General features: G+C 35.1%; 1 protein-coding gene across 7 annotated transcripts in view; it reads left to right on the top strand.

Annotated features, from left to right (window-relative positions):
* Positions 1 to 220: 220 nt before the first annotated feature.
* The window catches only part of LOC149529269 (putative protein phosphatase 2C 59), an 83213-nt gene continuing 64333 nt past the window's right edge, over positions 221 to 19100 (top strand). For 4 of the 7 annotated variants that reach the window (XM_089809594.1, XM_089809590.1, XM_089809596.1 and 1 more), the window contains exon 1: positions 221 to 289. The gene's annotated coding sequence lies outside the window, so the exon portion shown is untranslated. Of the gene's footprint in view, positions 429 to 19100 lie in introns of all 7 variants that reach the window. The other 3 variants (XM_089809595.1, XM_089809597.1, XM_089809592.1) reach the window with 1 other exon arrangement.

Below are 19100 nucleotides of genomic sequence, written 5' to 3'. Positions count from 1 at the left end.
AATAAAATTAAATTGAAAAAAGGACTTATGGGAAGATCCGCAAGAGAGCGTAGAGAGCCCAGCGTCAGTACAATGACTTTTGATCACTTACGTGGCTTATTCTGGATGGCTACGATCACAGTACATCAAAAAATTCTTAATCGCAGCCGTCAATCGGTTCAACGGCTAGGATGCATTGCGGCGCCTGGCTATGTGTGCGTCACAGCCGAGACTGATTCTTGTTTTTCTCTTTTGCCTCGCTCGTATCAGATGGGATAAGAGTTTGCCGGCATTTGACGGCTTCCCCGCCGTAAGTCAGCAGTTTTCTGTCATTTAACACGTCTAGATTCGTTGTTTCAGGAGATTTTAACCTTTCAATTTCGTAATGACTATCAATGTTTAAGTATCAACGGTCAAATTGATCCAGATGTTTTTTTTTCCTTCTAACGGTACGTCTTGTAATTTCAAGAAAGATATTGTAAAATTTGAAGGTTTTGAGTTTCAATTCTAAGGTTTCCTTTCAAATTATAAGTGCAGTTAAAGATTCGACAGGGTTGATTTGTCCGCTGGTCTAAAATATCAAGGATTATAAAAAATCCGTTTAGTGTACGACTTTAGTACTCTAATATATGGTTATCAGGTAGGATATATATTTTCTGTTACCGGATGGAGGACCTGCTATACTCTCTCAGCCTTAGGGTAACATCGCAGATTCATTGCTCTAAAATTTAATGATTATTTTCGAAGATTTCAAGCTTCTGTTGTATTATCTCGAGTTTGATGACACTTCCACCTTGATTATACCGCTGACATATTTTACAAAGGATTTAGCTCTCTCTACGGACTAGAATTCACTGTGTAGGTGCTCGAAGCAAATATAAAATATTGCAATAAATAAACTGGGATATGAACTGAAAATTGTTTCGAGGCTTCACATTTTTGACTCGGAGGACATTAAGAAGCCCTCCTTTAACTAGTTTAATCAATAATGGGCGGTCCTTTGAACGGAATCAACAGGAGATCAACCTTAAGGAAAAAGCAATAGCAGAGACCTGAACAGAGACCTAGCGTACACAACCTTCTCTTGCGTATTTAGGATTGCCTTAAATTCTTGAGGCCCTATAAACGGATTCCCCAATCTCCTTTTTGAATAGTTTCCTATTTATTTGGAACGCGTTAAACTCTTGAGGTCCATAGACTCTTTTGGTCCATGGGGTTTTTAAAAAAATCTCTCCATCTATCCAGTTCTTAGAATTGGGCCTTTTGACGTTATTGTGAATAAATGGCACGCCAAATCAGATTTTGTGCTTACGTCCACTATTTTGGTCTTGTGGACGTTAATAAAATCATTTCATTTCATTTTATCATTTGTCACGTGTCAGCAATCATTCAAACGTAGGGGCCTTACCACAAGTATGTTCACCATGAAGGGGTTTTCTAACTTCCACCACTCGAGCAACTGATCCTTTTTAGTCTGAAGTGTGAATTCTTCTCCTTACCACCGCCTCAAGTAATGCTTTTGTGCTTGAGGCCGCTAACCTGGAACTGATACCATGTAATTTTCCATGGACTAGTTAGGACTCAAAACTAAGACCCTCTCATGGCTATGGCATGGCATGCTGGATGCTCTAACATGGTCCTTTACTTGCTGGGGTGTAGATTGTTTTCCAATATATCCTAGTGCTGAGTAAGTAGGGGCAGATATGGTTTGCTGATCTTTTTTGATTGAAAGGAAGATCAAAAGTAATGTTCCTGCTCAGAACTATCATATTTCAAACTTCAGTAATACTAATAACTTATTGTGTATTCATTTGAACCGTCAGTGTGCAAGCAAGCTATAATGCCAGCCTTGATGGTCATTGAGTTCATTGTTTAAGGTAGATGCTAAAATATATGTTAGTTGACGGTGAAAAGCCTTGAGAGATGCATGATGAACTAGTTGTTGACGTTTTAGCATCAGTAGAAGTAAACCATTGATTATCTGATATACTAATCTGTGCTTATAGATGAATTATTACTGCTGATTATCATACCTATATATATATGGCTGTGAATGTGTATTGTATGATCAACAGCAGTTAACTAATCTACTGTTATCGGGCTCCATATTGTTATCGGCAGATATGTTATTATCGGGCCTCATGCTATTATCGGGCTTCTTGCTTAAGCACCATATGATTTGTTTTGTTTTAACTAAGACATGCCTCCGAAAAGGCATGACCCTACATGGCCAAAGGCCACGTAGAGTCAGGACTCTTCGGAGTCATGGCTTTCCATATTGTATATATGTGCCGTACAAATAGCAGAGAATGGATATCTATAACCGGCATCTCCAAAACCTGCGACTTGTTAAATTACATTGTTTACTATAATACAATTTGCAGAATAAATCATATTCATCTGTCTCTTCTATTCATCCATGATCTGAAGACAGGAAGAAGGCTGATCGTGAGCAACCTGCAGAGCACTAGTGTAGAACACATATTCAGCACAGCAATTATTCAAGTAAGAACATTCTCTGCTATCATTATCATTGTAATTGTACTGGCTATCAGAGATCCACAGTTTTAACATGGTATTAGAGCCATTTTGATAAGAAAAACCATTACACACACACACACACACACATAAAATTCTCAGTTTTTGAAAAGAGGCTAAAATCATATTGTTAAAATGGTGAATCATGTGAGACTAGAAGATAGGCTTGAGAGTGCATCTGATTTCTCTTCATGGAAAATTAGAGTATTAATAATATTAGGAGAAATGGAGTTAGAGCAATATATTGAATCAAATCTACTGATGTCTGAAAATGAATCAGAAAAAAGTAACTTGGAAGAGACATAATAATAAGACAATGAAAATCATTATAGATTCTGTAAAAGATCATATTTTTCTTCCATATTTAATCTTCAGACTGCATTCGAAATGTTCTCCACTTTTCGAGATACATTCGAAATCAACAATACTAGTAGATTATTAACTCTAAAATAAGATCTACTATATATAAAAATGAAAAATGGAGAATCTATAACTTCATATTTTCTAAGGATTTCTGAACTAAAGGATCAACTCACAACTATGGAAAATCGAGTTGATGACAAAGAACTCAGCATGATCGCTCTAAGAGGTCTTCCTCTTTCATGGGAAACATTCATTCGAAATTTAAGCTCTCGACCCGAACTTCCTAAATTCGATCTATTAAAAAATGAATGCACACAAGAAGAATCTAGGTTAATTTCAAGAGGACTAAGTACCAATCAATAGGGAGAAATTCAAGCACTTCATGTGAAATCAAACAAGAAAAGAAAATTCAAGTATAACAAAAAGGAATCCAACAAAAAACACAAATCAAACAAGCAATGTGATTGGTCCAAAGTTAGATGCTTTAAATGTGATAAAATTGGTCACTCTCATATGTTCTGCCCCGAAAAGAAGAAAATACAAGCGGCCTTAGCAAAAATTAAAGGAGAAAGTGAAGAGAAAGAAGAAAGAGAAAATTATGCTTTTTACTTAGCCCTTTCAAGTGAAATAAATTCTAACCACAACACTTGGATCATAGATAGTGGAGCATCTCGGCACATCACCGGCTTTAAAGACAAATTTGAAACCTTCTCTAAACAAGCCTCAGAAGAAGTTACCATTGGAGATAACTCTACTTATCCTATTAGAGGAATTGGTTCCTCTTAAGTACAACTAAAATCAAGAATTATACTACAACTCAAAAATGTTTTATATGTATCAGGAATCAAGAGAAACCTAGTCTCTATTTCTGGTCTTGCTGATCAAGGCTTCAGAATTACATTTCAAGATGACAGAGTTCTATCTTGGCCCAAGAGCTCTAATATTAAGAAAGCCATTTCCATTGGATTTAGAGATGGAAGTCTTTATAAACTTTGTAATAATCAGAATCTAAACCTAACTCTTAGTCACGAAACTTCAAATTCCACTGAAATTTGGCATAGGAGGCTAGGTCACCTTCACTATCGAGCATTATCATTGATAGGGAAAATTGTAAAAGGTTCACCTAATTTAAAATCCGATCATTCAAGCATTTGCAAAGGATGTGCATTAGGTAAGAATACTAAGCAATCCTTCCCTAAAAGTGATCATAAATCCAAATCTATTCTTGAACTAATTCACACAAATCTTTGTGACCCTATGTCAGTACCCTCACTTAATGGGTGCCTCTACTATATAATTTTTATTTATGATTACTCTAGAAGAACTTGGATCTATTTTCTGAAACAAAAGGAATCAATTGAAGTCTTATCCAAATTCAAAAAATTCAAAGCCTTAGTTGAAAACCAATCAGGACAAAAGATTAAAACCCTAAGGTTAGATAATGGGGGTGAATACATATCTGATATTTTAAAGAACTTTTGCATTACTATTGGGATTAAGAGGGAGTTTTCTGTGCCTTATAATCCTCAACAGAATGGAATTGTTGAAAGGAAAAATAGATCTATTGTCGAATCAGTTAGAGCAATGTTGCATGATCAAAATCTTCATTATTCATTTTGGGCTGAAGCATCTAACACAACAGTCTACATTCAAAATCGATGCCCACACTCAGTATTAGAGAACACCATTCTAGAGGAAATATTCACAAGCATCGAACCTGACCTAAGTCACCTAAAAATATTTGGATGTCCAATTTATATCCACATACCAAAAGAGAAAAGAACAAAATTAGAACCTTCCAGAAAGAATGGAATATTTATTGGATATAGTGAAACCACAAAAGGATACAGGATCTTCATTCCAGCTCAAATAACAATTGAAATTAGCAAAGATGTGAAATTTGAAGAAGACACAGCGTTTAAAATTTCCAGAAACAGTGATGAATCTATTACAGAGTCTATTTTTGAAGAAGATGAACCTACAGAAATTCAGAGGGAGAATGATTCTGAACCTTCATCTATGTCTAATCATAGAGATTCTGAAAACATTAATAATAATAAAAAGAGACCTCTTTGGGCTAGAAAAATGATAGAAGAAAATCAAGTTAAATCAGATGAAGTAATTTAAGAAAGCAAAAGGACTAGAAATCAATCATGTTATGTTGCATTGTTAACTGAACTTATAAAATCAGAACCTTCTAATGTTGAAGAAGCACTTTCAAATCAGTCTTGGAAAGAAGCAATGATTGAAGAATATAACTCTATATAAAAAAATGATGTATGAGATGTTGTACCAAGACCAAAGAACAAATCAGTCGTTTCTTCCAAATGGCTATTCAAAATTAAACATGCATCTGATGGCAGCATTGAAAAATACAAAGCCAGATTTGTAGCTCGAGGGTTCTCTTAGAATGAAGGCATTGATTATGAAGAAACATTTGCTCCAGTTGCCAAGTATACTTCAGTCAGAACCATCTTAGCAATCGCACCATCCAAAGGATGGAAGGTACATCAGATGGATGTCAAAACAACGTTTCTCAATGACAAGATTGAAGAAGAAGTCTATATCAAACAACCAGAAGGATTCAATACTTATGACAACAAAATTCATGTTTGTAAATTAAAGAAAGCACTTTATGAACTCAAACAGACTCCTAGAGCTTGGTATGAAAGAAGAGTCAACCGCCTATTGAAGTTAGGATATTCCAAAAATGGAGCTGATCCTAATTTATATTTCAAAACTGATGGTGATGATATGATTATCCTTTTATTATATGTTGATGATTTGCTAATAACAGGTGAGGAACATCTCATAAAGAAATGCAAACAAGAACTCACAACTGAATTTGAAATGAAAGACTTAGGGCTACTTCACTACTTTTTGGGATTAGAAGTTTGGCAACAAGACAACTGCATTATTTTGAATTAGGGAATATATACAATTGACATTTTAACAAAATTTGGAATGATGGAATGTAAACCAGCAGCTACTCCTATGGAAGTAAATCTACACAGATTGAAAGATGATATGAACAAATCTGAACCTGCAGATCCTACTTACTATAGACAGATTATTAGATCCCTAATGTATTTGGTGAATACTCGTTCTGACATATGCTATGCTACCCATGTCTTGAGTCAGTTTATGTGTGCACCAAAGAAGATACATCTACATGCAGTTAAATATATTTTGAGATACCTAAAGGGCACTATTGGAATGGGAATCAAATATGATAAAGTCAACATTGAACTTCTTGGATATTCAGGTTTTGATTGGGCTGGCAGCTCTATTGAACGGAAGAGTACTTCAAGATATTGCTTCAGTCTAGGATCTGGGATGGTTTCTTGGTCCAGTCGAAAACAAACTTTAGTTGCATTAAGTTCCACCGAAGCTGAGTACATTGCATCTTTCTTGGGTGCTAGAGAAGCAGTATGGCTATGAAAGTTGTTATCAGACTTATTCAAAAGACCTTTGAAGCCCACTGTGATTTATTGTGATAATCAAAGTTGCATTAAACTTTCATCAAATCTAGTATTTCACAATTGCTCCAAACATATTGAAATTCCATTTCATTACATTAGAGACATGGTGAATGGAGGAATCATTCAACTAGAATATATATGTACAAATGAGCAAATGGCTGATATCTTTACCAAGCCTCTTGCTAAAGTGAAGTTGAAATAAGAGAAAAACTTGGTATGATTAATTTGTAATATTGAAATTTGAACTAAATTTTTAATTCATGTGAGTTTATGCTTCTATTTTGATTACTTAGTAGCATCTGATATGTAATGAAAGGTGACGATCTTTCATGGACATATTTATTCAGAAGAAAATTATTTACAAGGTGACGATCTTGTAAATAATAGACTTGGTATCATGGACATCTCTAGACATTGCTTAAGTGCAAGTAGAGATCTTGAACATCAAAATTTTCATGGACATCTCTAGACATTGCTTTGAGCAATTAGAGATCATGAAATATCATGTTATTACTATGGACATCTCTAGACATTACTTCAGGTAATTAGAGGTCATAGATAATAAATTTAGGTTACCATCATGGACATCTCTAGACATTGCTTAAGTGTAAGTACAGATCATGAGTAACAAATTTTCATGGACATCTCTAGACATTACCTAAGTGCAATTAGAGATCATGAAATTTTATCACTATGGACATCTCTAGACATTGCTTAAGTGCAAGTAGAGATCATAGGAAATATTTTATTTTGCTTCAAATAACTAAGAGATTCTAATATACATTGTGTTGATAACATAATGATTTTGTTATCTGATTTCATTGATTACTTGCAGCACTCTAATGATGTATTGCTTCTCCCTTGCTAAAGAGGGAGTGTTGTATTGCTTCTCCCTTGCTAAAGAGGGAGTGTTGATGTTTTAGCATCAGTAGAAGTAAAACATTGATTATCTGATATACTAATTTGTGCTTATAGATGAATTGTTACTGCTGATTATCATACCTACATATATGTATGTATGTACACACACACACACACACATGTATATGTGGCGTATATGTGGCTGTGAATGTGTATTGTATGATCAATGGCAGTTAACTAATCTACTGTTATCGGGCTCCATATTGTTATTGGCAGATATGCTATTATCGGGCTTCTTGCTTAAGCACCTTATGATTTGTTTTGTTTTAACTAAGACATGCCTTCGAAGAGGCATGACCCTATGTGGCCAAAGGCCACGTAGAGTCATGACCTTAGTTACTGGATTCATGCCTGGATTCGTGCAGATCCGGGCAGGATCCTTGTTTTACACAGTGGATTCGTCCGGATTCGTGGGCCATGAATCCTGACGAATCCACTGTGTAAAACAAGGATCCTGCCCAGATCTGCATGAATCCAGACACGAATCCTCAAGGATCCAGCATGAATCCTCAAGGATCGACAGGTTCAAGTGAGTCTAAATTATTTAATATGACTTTTTTAAATATATTTTTTGGCTTTCTAGTGCTAAAATGACCTTTTTATGCATTATATATACTAATAAATGAGAGAAATATATATATATATATATATATATATATTCACGAATCCAAATCGGGAAAAAAAAAAAATCACGAATCCACGGATCCGATTCACGTGCCCGAATTGGATTCGTATCCCGAATCGGTAACTAAGGTCATGACTCTTCGGAGTCATGGCTTTCCATATTGTATATATGTGCCGTACAAATCGCAGAGAATGGATATGTATAACCGGCATCTCCAAAACCTGCGACTTGTCAAATTACATTGTTTACTATAATATAATTTGCAGAATAAATCATATTCATCTGTCCCTTTTATTTATCCACGATCTGAAGACAGGAAGAGGGCTGATTGTGAGCAACCTGCAGAGCACTGGTGTAGAACACATATTCAGCACAGCAATTATTCAAGTAAGAACATTCTCTGCTATCGTTATCATTGTAATTGTTTTGTCTATCAGAGATCCACAGTTTTAACACTAGTCACATGCAGTGAGCCTTAAGATGATACGCTAAGGTAAATTCTGTAGCATTACATGAAATTACATGCCTCAGCACACATTAGTCCAGGAGGGGGGCTTTCAGTTGATTGTGTTACTGTTGAAAGTTCGTGTAAACTTAAAGGGTGAACCTTGACTCAATAATGATAATCTTGATCAATTTCGGGTATACTTAATGCACTTCGGGTCTATTGGTTTTGTTTCTATCATTTTCTTAATGTCAAGTAGTTTTATGCTCTAATAAGACATTGCTTTTCTTCTCAAGATGCTTAAGTCATAATCTTTTATGTGAGGAGCACCTCAATTGTGCTGCCATATATCTGATAAAGCATTATTTTTCCTCTTTTTTCCATTACCTCAATGGTCCCCTTGTCCAAATGCCCACCGTCCTGCTTGACATTAGAGGCCTCAACTTCTCAGATTGGGATTCATTCTACCAAGGTGATCAAGACTTAATGCAAGCCTATATCATTCTCATACAAGTTGAATAGGTTGTTTGCTTGCTCGTCCAGTTTGCTTCTCTATCAGCTCAAGCATCTTTCTGTTTCTGCAGGCCCACCTTGCCAGTGGCTCATTTGGGAGGCATGTTGAGAGCAGTACACTTTGGGGGCAAGTAAGATATTGTGTAAAGACTCTGACTGATTTTTACCAGAAATTTATGATATATTCCCAATGAATATTCACAATCAGTTTATATGAAGCCTGAAACCAATTCATCCAACATCTTTGCCCACAGAAAATATTGTTTTACATGTAATAACAAACTTCCTTTGAAATTCAGTGACAAATTTGATCTATAATTTCTGTATTAATTTCTCATAAAATCAAATAGTATCGATACAGTTGTTACTTTCTGAAATATTTATAATGCACCTTACCGTCACTGTTCCTTCGTATATCAGGATGCATGTATGGTTCTACAAACATCAGCAACGAATATCTTCCTATCTACTTGACTTTAAGGTGACAAAATTGCTTTAGTCTTCAACTACATCTCAGGCCCTGTAAAGTCCTGCAACCCTGGCAATGAGAGAAGCAATCCTCTTGAAATATAAACACATTCCCTAAATAGAGATTTTGATATCTTAACCCCTTCAACCTGTGCAAGTTGGCTCACACCAAGCAACTGTCACCAGAAACCAGCAACTGAAGTATCGATACTCACAGCCAAAGTTAAGATTACTCATCAAACTGTAAATCAGACGTTACCCCAGCTAAGAAGCAAAAAACCTTTGACTGAAATGGACGAACAGATTCTGGAGTACTAGACAAGTGTAAATCTGCAAACCTCCTGATATGCATGAAAGGATCTTCCTCTTAGCACAGCAGACGAGATTTAAATTGACCAGCTTCTGACTGCAGAAGGTTAATGTGTATATTTATAAACAGCTTCCCTAGCAATGAGCTTGGATATATGGGGCTTTTCTTATCAATCCTAGCAATATTGATTCCTTCCCCGATATTCACAGAGAAGTCAAACTACAATTTGGGTTGACAAAATTATTAATCCAAACCATAAAACAGTGGACCTTTTAGATGGACGATATAATTTATGCCACGGCAATATAATCGCCAATCTTCTAACATGTCCTTGACCCAAACAAATATAACTCACGGGTTTGCAATGATAATATTGAAAAAACGATAAAAATAACTCAACCAACAATACACCCGACTTTAGCAATAATATGATACCTTAAATATTTATCTGTCCATGCTCAGGGTATAATTGTCTGAAAAGATATCTGTTGACCATTTTAAGCATTAAATATTAACTTGTACAAATTTGTCACCAATGGAGACTTCACAAATTTTGCCCAGCTGTGAATTTTGTCACAAATCCACCTCTTATGAAGAGCTAGGTTTTGGTCCAGCTCTCTTGTCAAACTCTTGAAGGTTTCCATCTCCATATATTTCAAATTGGTTCAAATCCAGATATGCTAACTTCCTCTGTCCAACGTTTTTATAAATGATTCCGATAAGCATCTAGAACTTTAGTCCAACTTAATTATATTCGAAGAATTTTATTAAATAAGGTGTCATCTTATAAATTTTTATCATTTTTTTGATAGGTAAATAGTTTATTATATTATAAAGTATATAAAGTTTACATCATTGGACCACATCTCGATATTTTGATCAAATGTCTGCACCCAAAAACCCAAGTCTTTCCTATGGCTACCTATGATTTACACTTGGCCATCAATAGCAGAAACTTCAAAATTGACTCGAACACCATACAAAATTGGAGGCACTAGTATAACTTACTTTCATAGTCAGAGAACCAAAAAACAAAAACATACTTCTTCAAGCTTGGTTGGAGGGTCAAAGGTTTTTGGCCATGATTCTCTGCACTTGGTCTCCTGCTACTTTAATCTCACCTTTGCCTCTTGGTCGACGACCATGGGGCATCTCACCTCTGCCTCTCGGCGCAATCCCTCGTCCTCGCCTTATTTGACCCCTCGTTGGTCTAGCGCTTCTCCAAGGATACACAACTCATCGATCCTCCTTGGGAGGTCTCCAATAAATTGTCACCTGATAGGTGAGGCTGGCATGGTCTAAGTACTCTTTATCCAATCCTTACGCAGGCACATGTTCCCAGTTGTCTGTGTACTTACACATGACCCTCCACATGTTTCTGGCCTTGTTTCTCCTGGCATTAACTAACATAATTGTTTAGTTATAGTTAGTGTTAAACATGAATATTTCCCAAGGATCGCCGCCCATCCTTTTACCAAGTGTAAAGTATATAATGCTTTAAATGGTATGCAAGGGGAGAAGATTATGGTGCGGTCTGCACTCTCAGACCAGTATGATATCATTGTTATAAATTTAACACTCCCTCTTAACTTGATAATCATACTGAGAGATAACATATCTAGCATCATCAATTACGATGAATAAACATAGATTGATACTTTATATCTATTTGAATCTTCTGAGCAGATGGCATCATGGAACACATGATACTGAGTCATATAACCATCTTGTGATATGACTTATCACTTATACTAGTGATGTCAGTATTGCATGCAATGCAATACACATAGGATAAATCCGAAGAATGATTAAATTCTTCATTTATCCAGGTTGTGACTCATAGGAACTGGTAATCCTATATCACAACTTGATCTTGAGTTAAGATCTACTAGAAAACAGGATTAAGTTTGAAGAATAAATTCTTCCTTTATTCAAGTTGTGATTAATAGGCATAGAAATTCGTATGTCACAAATGATCTTTAACTCACCTAGATCTAATAGTAGTTCTATACTGTTCAATACAATATCTGAGGGATTGTCATCTCTCATAATGTCTTTTATACAAGTATTCATTACTTTAGAGATCGTCACCTCTTAAATAATGAATATAGGTGGTGGAGCACATAACAATCAATACCCTGACAAAAAAATTATTTTATTAATAATTTAAAGAATACAAATGAATTACAATTCAACCATACCAAGTCTTTTCCCGAAGTGATCTATCTTCACTCTCGAGAGAGGTTTGGTGAGAATCTGCTATCTGATCTGCAGTGCAAATGTACTCTAATTTTACAATATTCCTGTCTACCATAGCTCTTACATAATGGTAAGGAATTTCGATATGCTTGGACCTGTCATGAAAAAATGGATTCACCGAAAGCTTGATGGAACTTTGATTATGACAATGAATAATCGTAGGATTCACCGCTTGCCCAAATAACCCCACAAGTAACTTTCTAAGCCAAACTACTTCCCGAGAGGCCATCGCTGCTGCAATGTATTCGGCTTTCGCGGAACTTTGTGCTATTGAAGACTGTTTTTTGCATATCCAAGATATAATTGCTGATCCTAAATTGAAACAACATCTTGAAGTACTTCTTCTATCTTTAACACTTCCACCCCAATCTGAGTCAGTGAATCCATGAAATCTAAATCAACTTTCTCATATTTGAGCCCAAGATTTGTAAAGTTTTTGCTAATTCTATGCTTTTGATCAGACTTATCAACAATCTTTATGTGGTGAGTACTGAACTTCTCAAATTCTGATGCAAGGAGGAATGATCAACCTTTGATCTGATCTGAAATGAGAGTATCTTTGCAATATAATCGCTGGATATTGTTGCTTGAAGGAGTAGACTGAATTGTAATTGTGTGTCTTCAAAACTACAACAATAACCTCTCTAAATATCCTTGCTAAAGGGCATGTCCCTCAAAGGGACATGTCCCTTCCTAAGTTAGCATTTATAATCTCCCTAGAAGTCGGCGATCTGCAAGATAAACATAATAATTACTAACACACACAATGTGTTAGATTAGTTAAAGATTATCAAATTACTCCTTGAGAAGTCACCGGCTCACAAGGGAAGTATGTAATCTAATGCCAACCTTATGATATATTAGGGTAAGAAGATCAAGTGCGGTCTGCACTTTCAGACTTGTAGGTTATCTGGTTATATACTTAACACTCCTCCTTAACTTGATAATCATACAGAGAGATATCATATCTAGCAACATCAATACAAATGAATAAGCCAGAATTAATACTCTATATCTGTCTGAATCTTCTTAGTATGTGGTATCATAGAACACATGATACAATGTCATATTACTAAACTTGTGATATGACAAATCACTGCTACTAGTGATAATATATAGGATAAATTTGAAGAGTAATTTAATTTCTTCATTTATCCAAGTTGTGACTCATAGAAACTGGTATTTCTATATCACAACAGGATCCTGAGTTTAAGATCTACTAGAATACATGATAAACTTGGAGAATACTAAAATTCTTCCTTTATCCAAATTGTGACTCATAGACATAGCAATGTCAACATCACAATATGATCTAAAACTCATCTAGATCTTACAGTAGAACTCTATTGTTTAACACATTATCTAAGAGATCGTCATCTCTCATAATGTCTTTTATACAAATGTTCATTATCTCAGAGATCATCACCTTTTTAAATAATGAATACAAATGGTGGAGCCCATAATCAGTCAATAGCCTAACAAAATAAATTAAAATAATTTAATTAATAATTAAAAGAGTACAAATGGATTACAACTCAACCATACCAAATCTCCTCTTGAAGTGTTCTATCTTCACTCTAGATAGAGGTTTGGTGAGTATGTCTGCTGTCTGATCTGCAGTGCAAATGCATTCTAATTTTACACAATTCCTGTCTACCATATCTCTTACATAATGGTAAGGAATTTCAATATGCTTGGACCTGTCATGGAAAATTGGATTCACGGAAAGCTTGATGGAACTCTGATGATCATAATGAATAATTGTAGGATTCATGGCTTGCCCAAATAATCCTACAAGTAACTTCCTTAGCCAGACTGCTTCTCGATAGGCCATCGTTGCTGCAATGTATTTAGCTTCTGTAGAGCTCTGAGCTACGGAAGACTGCTTTTTGCATATCCAAGATATCATAGTTGATCCTAAACTGAAACAACATCTTGAAGTACTTTTTTTGTCTTTAACATTTCCACCCCAATCTGAGTCGGTGAATCCATGCAAATCTAAAGTAACCTTCTCATATTTGAGTCCAAAATTAAGAGTGCCTTGTAAGTATCTCATAATGTGCTTAACTGCAACTAGGTGAATCTCTTTTGGCTCACACATAAACTTGCTTAAGGCATTAACAGCATAGCAAATATTCGGTCTTGTATTTACTAAGTACATAAGGGACCCAATCATTTGTCTGTAGGGAGTAGGATCTATGGAAGGTGATTCTGCTGCTGCTTCCTTAAGTTTATGTAGATTAGTCTCCATTGGAGAAGACATAGGCTTGCAATTCCACATTCCAAATTTCTTCAAAATGTTTGATGTATACTTCCTTTGATTAAGTATGATACTATCAGAATTTTGCCGCACTTCCAGTCCTAGGAAGTAATGAAGAAGTCCCAAATCTTTCATCTCAAATTCTCTAGTTAGATCTTTCTTGCACTGATCTATGAGATGATCATCGCCTGTTATTAGTAAATCATCAACATACAGTATTAGAATTACCATATCATCTTTATCTCTTTTATAATATAAATCTGGATTGGCTTCATTTTTGGAGAATCCTAAGCCGGTGAGATACTTATCAATTCTTTCATACCAGGCCCTGGGAGCATATTTAAGCCCATAGAGAGCTTTCTTGAGCCTACAAACAAAAGTGTTAGGATCATGAGTTTCAAATCCTTTAGGTTGCTCCAGATATACTTCTTCTGTAATCTTTCCATTTAGGAATGCTGTTTTTACATCCATCTAATTTACTTTCCATCCCTTCGATGCTGCAATTGCTAAGATTGCTCTTATGGAGGTATGTCTGGCAATAGGAGCAAAGGTTTTTTCATAATCAATCCCTTTCTTTTGAGAAAATCCTCTGGCTACAAATCTAGCTTTATACTTTTCAATGCTCATGTCAGCATCATGCTTTATTTTAAATATCCATTTGGAAGGAACAACAAATTCTCCTTTAGGTTTTGGAACAATTTCCCAAACATCATTTTTCATAATAGATTGGTATTCTTCTGTTTAGCTTCTTTCCAAGTTGTATGTTTAATAGCATCAGAAGGATTGGTTGGTTTTGTTTTGGATAAATCACTCATGTTTGTTGTATAATTAGATAATCTTTTAGGCCTTTTACTTTCTTTGACTATTCCGGAAGGTGCAGCAAAGTCTTGAGCTGCCTCGATTGTTTTAATGGCCCAAAGTGGTCTTTTATTTGAATTTTGATTTTCTTCAAGATTCATATTTTGAATTTCATCTTCAATTTCTTCTAAGTTCTCCCTTTGGGACCTAGATTCACTATTTCTTTCAAAACTAGATAAAGGAGAAGGTTCTTTAGAACTTAGGGCTCTTTTGAATGCAAGATCTTCTTCAAAAATCACATCCCTAGTAAGTTCAATACTTTTCTATCCAAGTATGAAAATCCTATATGCCTTAGATGTTTCACTATACCCTACAAAAATACCTTTCCTCCCAGAGGGTTCTAATTTGGTTCTCTTTTCTTTTGGAACATGGATATATACAGGGCACCCAAAAATTCTAAGATGACTTATATTAGGTTTGACCTTAGTAAATACCTCTTCAGGAGTTTTATCTCTTAGGTAAGAATGCGGGTTTCTGTTTTGAATATAAACAATAGTACAAGAGGCTTCTGCCCAAAGGTAATATTCTAGATTTTGATCAAAAATCATAGCTGTAGCAGCTTCTATAATTGTCCTATTCTTTCTTTTTGCTACCTCATTTTGTTCTGGATTATAAGGAATAGTGTACTCCCTCTTAATCCCTGATTCTTTACAAAACCTTTTAAACAAGTTTGAGGTATATTCCCTTCCGTTATCAGTTCTAAGGGTTTTAATTTTATGCCCTGAAAGGTTTTCAGTTAATGTTTTGAATTCTTTAAACTCTTTAGGATTTTTTTTGATTCTTTGCATTTTAAGAAGTAAATCCATGTTTTCCTAGAGAAGTCATCTATGAACAAAATATAATACCAGAATCCTCTAAGAGAAGGAACATACATAGGTTCACATAAACCTGAATGAATTAATTCCAAAACATTATTTGCTTTCTTAGTGCTATCATGAAATGGACTTCTGGTGTTCTTACCCAGATCGCACCCTTTGCATATGCTTGAGTGGTCTTTATTTAGTTTAGGTAATCCAGTAACCATCTTCTCCATAGTTGATAAGGTTTTGAAATTTACATGCCCTAATCTTCTATGCCATATTTCATTTATGTTTGCAGCTTCATGAATTAAGGCTTGAATAGGTTGACTAGATTCTGTATTCAATTCATACAAGTATCCTTTTCTCTAATCAATCATTTTCGCTTTCTTGATTGTGGAGTTCTTTGCCCAAGTTAATACTTTGCCATCCATGAATGCAACATTATGCTCATCATCTTCAAGCGCTGTAATTGAGATTAGATTTCTTTTAGTTCCTGGTACATAGAGTACACCTTTGATAAGAAGAGTATTTCCTGATTTTAGTTTCAAGGTGCAATTTCCAATTCCTTTAACAGAGTGTGCTGAATTATCACCAATGGTAACTTCACCATTAACCTTCTCTGATAGAGAGTCTAACCTTCTTTGATAGAGTCTAGTGTTTGTTTGTATCTTGTTATATGTCTAGAAGATCCACTATCAATTGCCCATGCTTTATTTAAAATTTCATTTGATAGTGAGGAGTACAATACACGATTCTCAGGATCATAGGTATCTTCTTCCCTAATAACATTTGTACAGTTTGCTTGTTTAGAATTTTCAGGACAATTAGATCTATAGTGTCCAAATTTTTCACTTTTGGAACACTTTATTTTAGATAGATCTTTCTTGGGTTTTCCATTCTTTTGATTTCCCTTTTCCTTTTTGAAATGCTTCTTTTTGCCCTTATATGAGTTTGTATTAAGAACATGAAGTTCTTCATCTTCTGTTTTCAGTTTCCCTCCTTTCTTTAGTTTTTTGTATTCTTCTTGAAGACAATTGTTCTTAAGGCTGTTGAAGCTAGGAAGATTCTCTGACACTTATTCTTTGTGCAAAAGTCTCCCATGAATTTGGTAATCCATCTATAGCCATTAGTGTTAATTCTGGTTCCTATACTTGATAGTTCATCTCTAATGTTGACAACCCGTAGGAAGTAAAAATTCATTGATTCTCCTTTCTTTATCTGAATGTGATTTAGTTGCCTTTTCAGTGCTAGAATCCTAGTTGCATTGTTGACCTCATATGCATTTCGTAATGCATTCATCATATCAAATGCAGTTTGATGTTTTGTAAGCATGGGTACGATATCATTTTTTACTTCATCTAATATGATTTGAATTGCTTTCCTATTTCCTTTGCTCTAGATGGATTTATGAGGTTCAACTGGGGGTTGTTTGGATGCTTTATCAACGAATTGTCTTACATCATTCTCTTCAAGAATTATCATGATTTTGAATTTTCAGGTCTCAAAGTGTTCTTTCCCATCAAACCTGTCCTCGGGTTTGATTGTGTATGCCATTGAAGAAAGGAGATAGTTGCTAGATATATATGAAGTCTGATAACTGAATTTTGCAGAGCCTAGGTTTGACTACCAGAGCTCTGATACCATTTAAAGTTTTTGCTAATTCTATGCTTTTGATCAGACTTATCAACAATATTTATGTGGTGAATTTTGAACTTCTCAAATTCTGATGCAAGGAGGAATGGTCAACTTTTGATCTGATCTAAAATGGGAGTATCTCTGCAATATATTTGCTAGATATTGTTGCTTGAAGGAGTAGACTGAATTGTAATTGTGTGTCCTCAAAACTACAACAATAACCTCACTAAATATCCTTGCTAAAGGGCATTTCAAAGGGACACGTCCCTTCCTAAGTTAGCATTTATAATCTCCCTAGAAGTCAGTGTTCTGCAAGATAAACATAATAATTACTAACACACACAATGTGTTAGATTAGTTAAAGATTATCAAATTACTCCTCGAGAAGTCGCTGGCTCACAAGGGAAGTATATAATCTAATGCCAACTTAATGATATATTAGGGTAAGAAGATCAAGTGCAGTCTGCACTTTTAGACCTGTAGGTTATTTGGTTATATACTTAACAAGATTAAGAGTGCCTTGTAAGTATCTCATAATGTGTTTGACTGCAACTAGATCACACATAAATTGACTTAAGGCATTAATAGCATAACAAATATCAGGTTTTGTATTTACCAAGTACATCAGGGACCCAATCATCTGTCTGTAGAGAGTAGAATCTATGGAAGGTGATTCGGCTGCTGCTTCTTTAAGTTTATGTAGATTAGTCTCCATTGGAGAAGACATAGACTTGCAATTCCACATTCCAAATCTCTTCAAAATATCTAATGTATACTTCCCTTGATGAAGGATAATGCTGTCAAAATTTTGCTGTAATGAAGGAGTCTCAAGTCTTTCATCTCGAATTCTCTAATTAGATCTCTCTTGCGTTGATCTATGAGATGATCATCACTTGTTATTAGTAAATCATCGACATACAGTATCAAAATTACCATATCATCTTTATCCCTTTTATAAAATAGATTGGATCGGCTTCATTTTTTGAGAATCCTAAGTGGGTGAGATACTTATCAATTCTTTCATACCAAGCCCTTGGAGCCTATTTAAGTGCATAGAGAGCTTTCTTGAGCCTGCAAACAAAAACGTTAGGATCATGAATTTCAAATCCTTTAGGTTGTTCCAAATATACTTCTTCTATTATCTTTTCATTCAGGAATGCTATTTTTACATCCATCTGATGTACTTTCCATCCCTTCGATGCTGCAATGGTTAGGATTGCTCTTACACAGAGGTGTATCTGACAACAGGAGGAAAAGTTTCTTCATAATCAATCCCCTCTTTTTGAGAGAATCCCCTGGGTACAAATTTGGCTTTATATTTTTCAATGCTACCGTTTGCGACATGCTTTATTTTAAAAATCCACTAGGAAGAAACAACAGATTTTCTTTCAGGTCTTGGAACAATTTCCCAAACATCATTTTTCATAATAGATTGGTATTCTTTTGTCATAGCATCTTTCCAGGCTATATGTTTAATAGCCTTTAAAACGTTGGTAGGTTCTGATTTAGACAAATCATTCATGTTTGTTGTGTAACTAAAAAATCTTTTAGGTCTTTTGGTTTCTCTGATTGTTTTGGATGATGCAACAAAGTCTTGTGCTTCCTCTACTGTCTTAATGGCCCAAAGTGGTCTTTTTTTAGAAT

This window comes from Cupressus sempervirens, chromosome 11 (assembly GCF_028749045.1).
Source record: "Cupressus sempervirens isolate cs-2001-9-10 chromosome 11, ASM2874904v1, whole genome shotgun sequence".
NCBI lineage: Eukaryota > Viridiplantae > Streptophyta > Pinopsida > Cupressales > Cupressaceae > Cupressus > Cupressus sempervirens.
The sequence above is the reverse complement of the archived record's forward strand: the minus strand, read 5'-3'. Positions and strand labels throughout refer to the sequence as shown.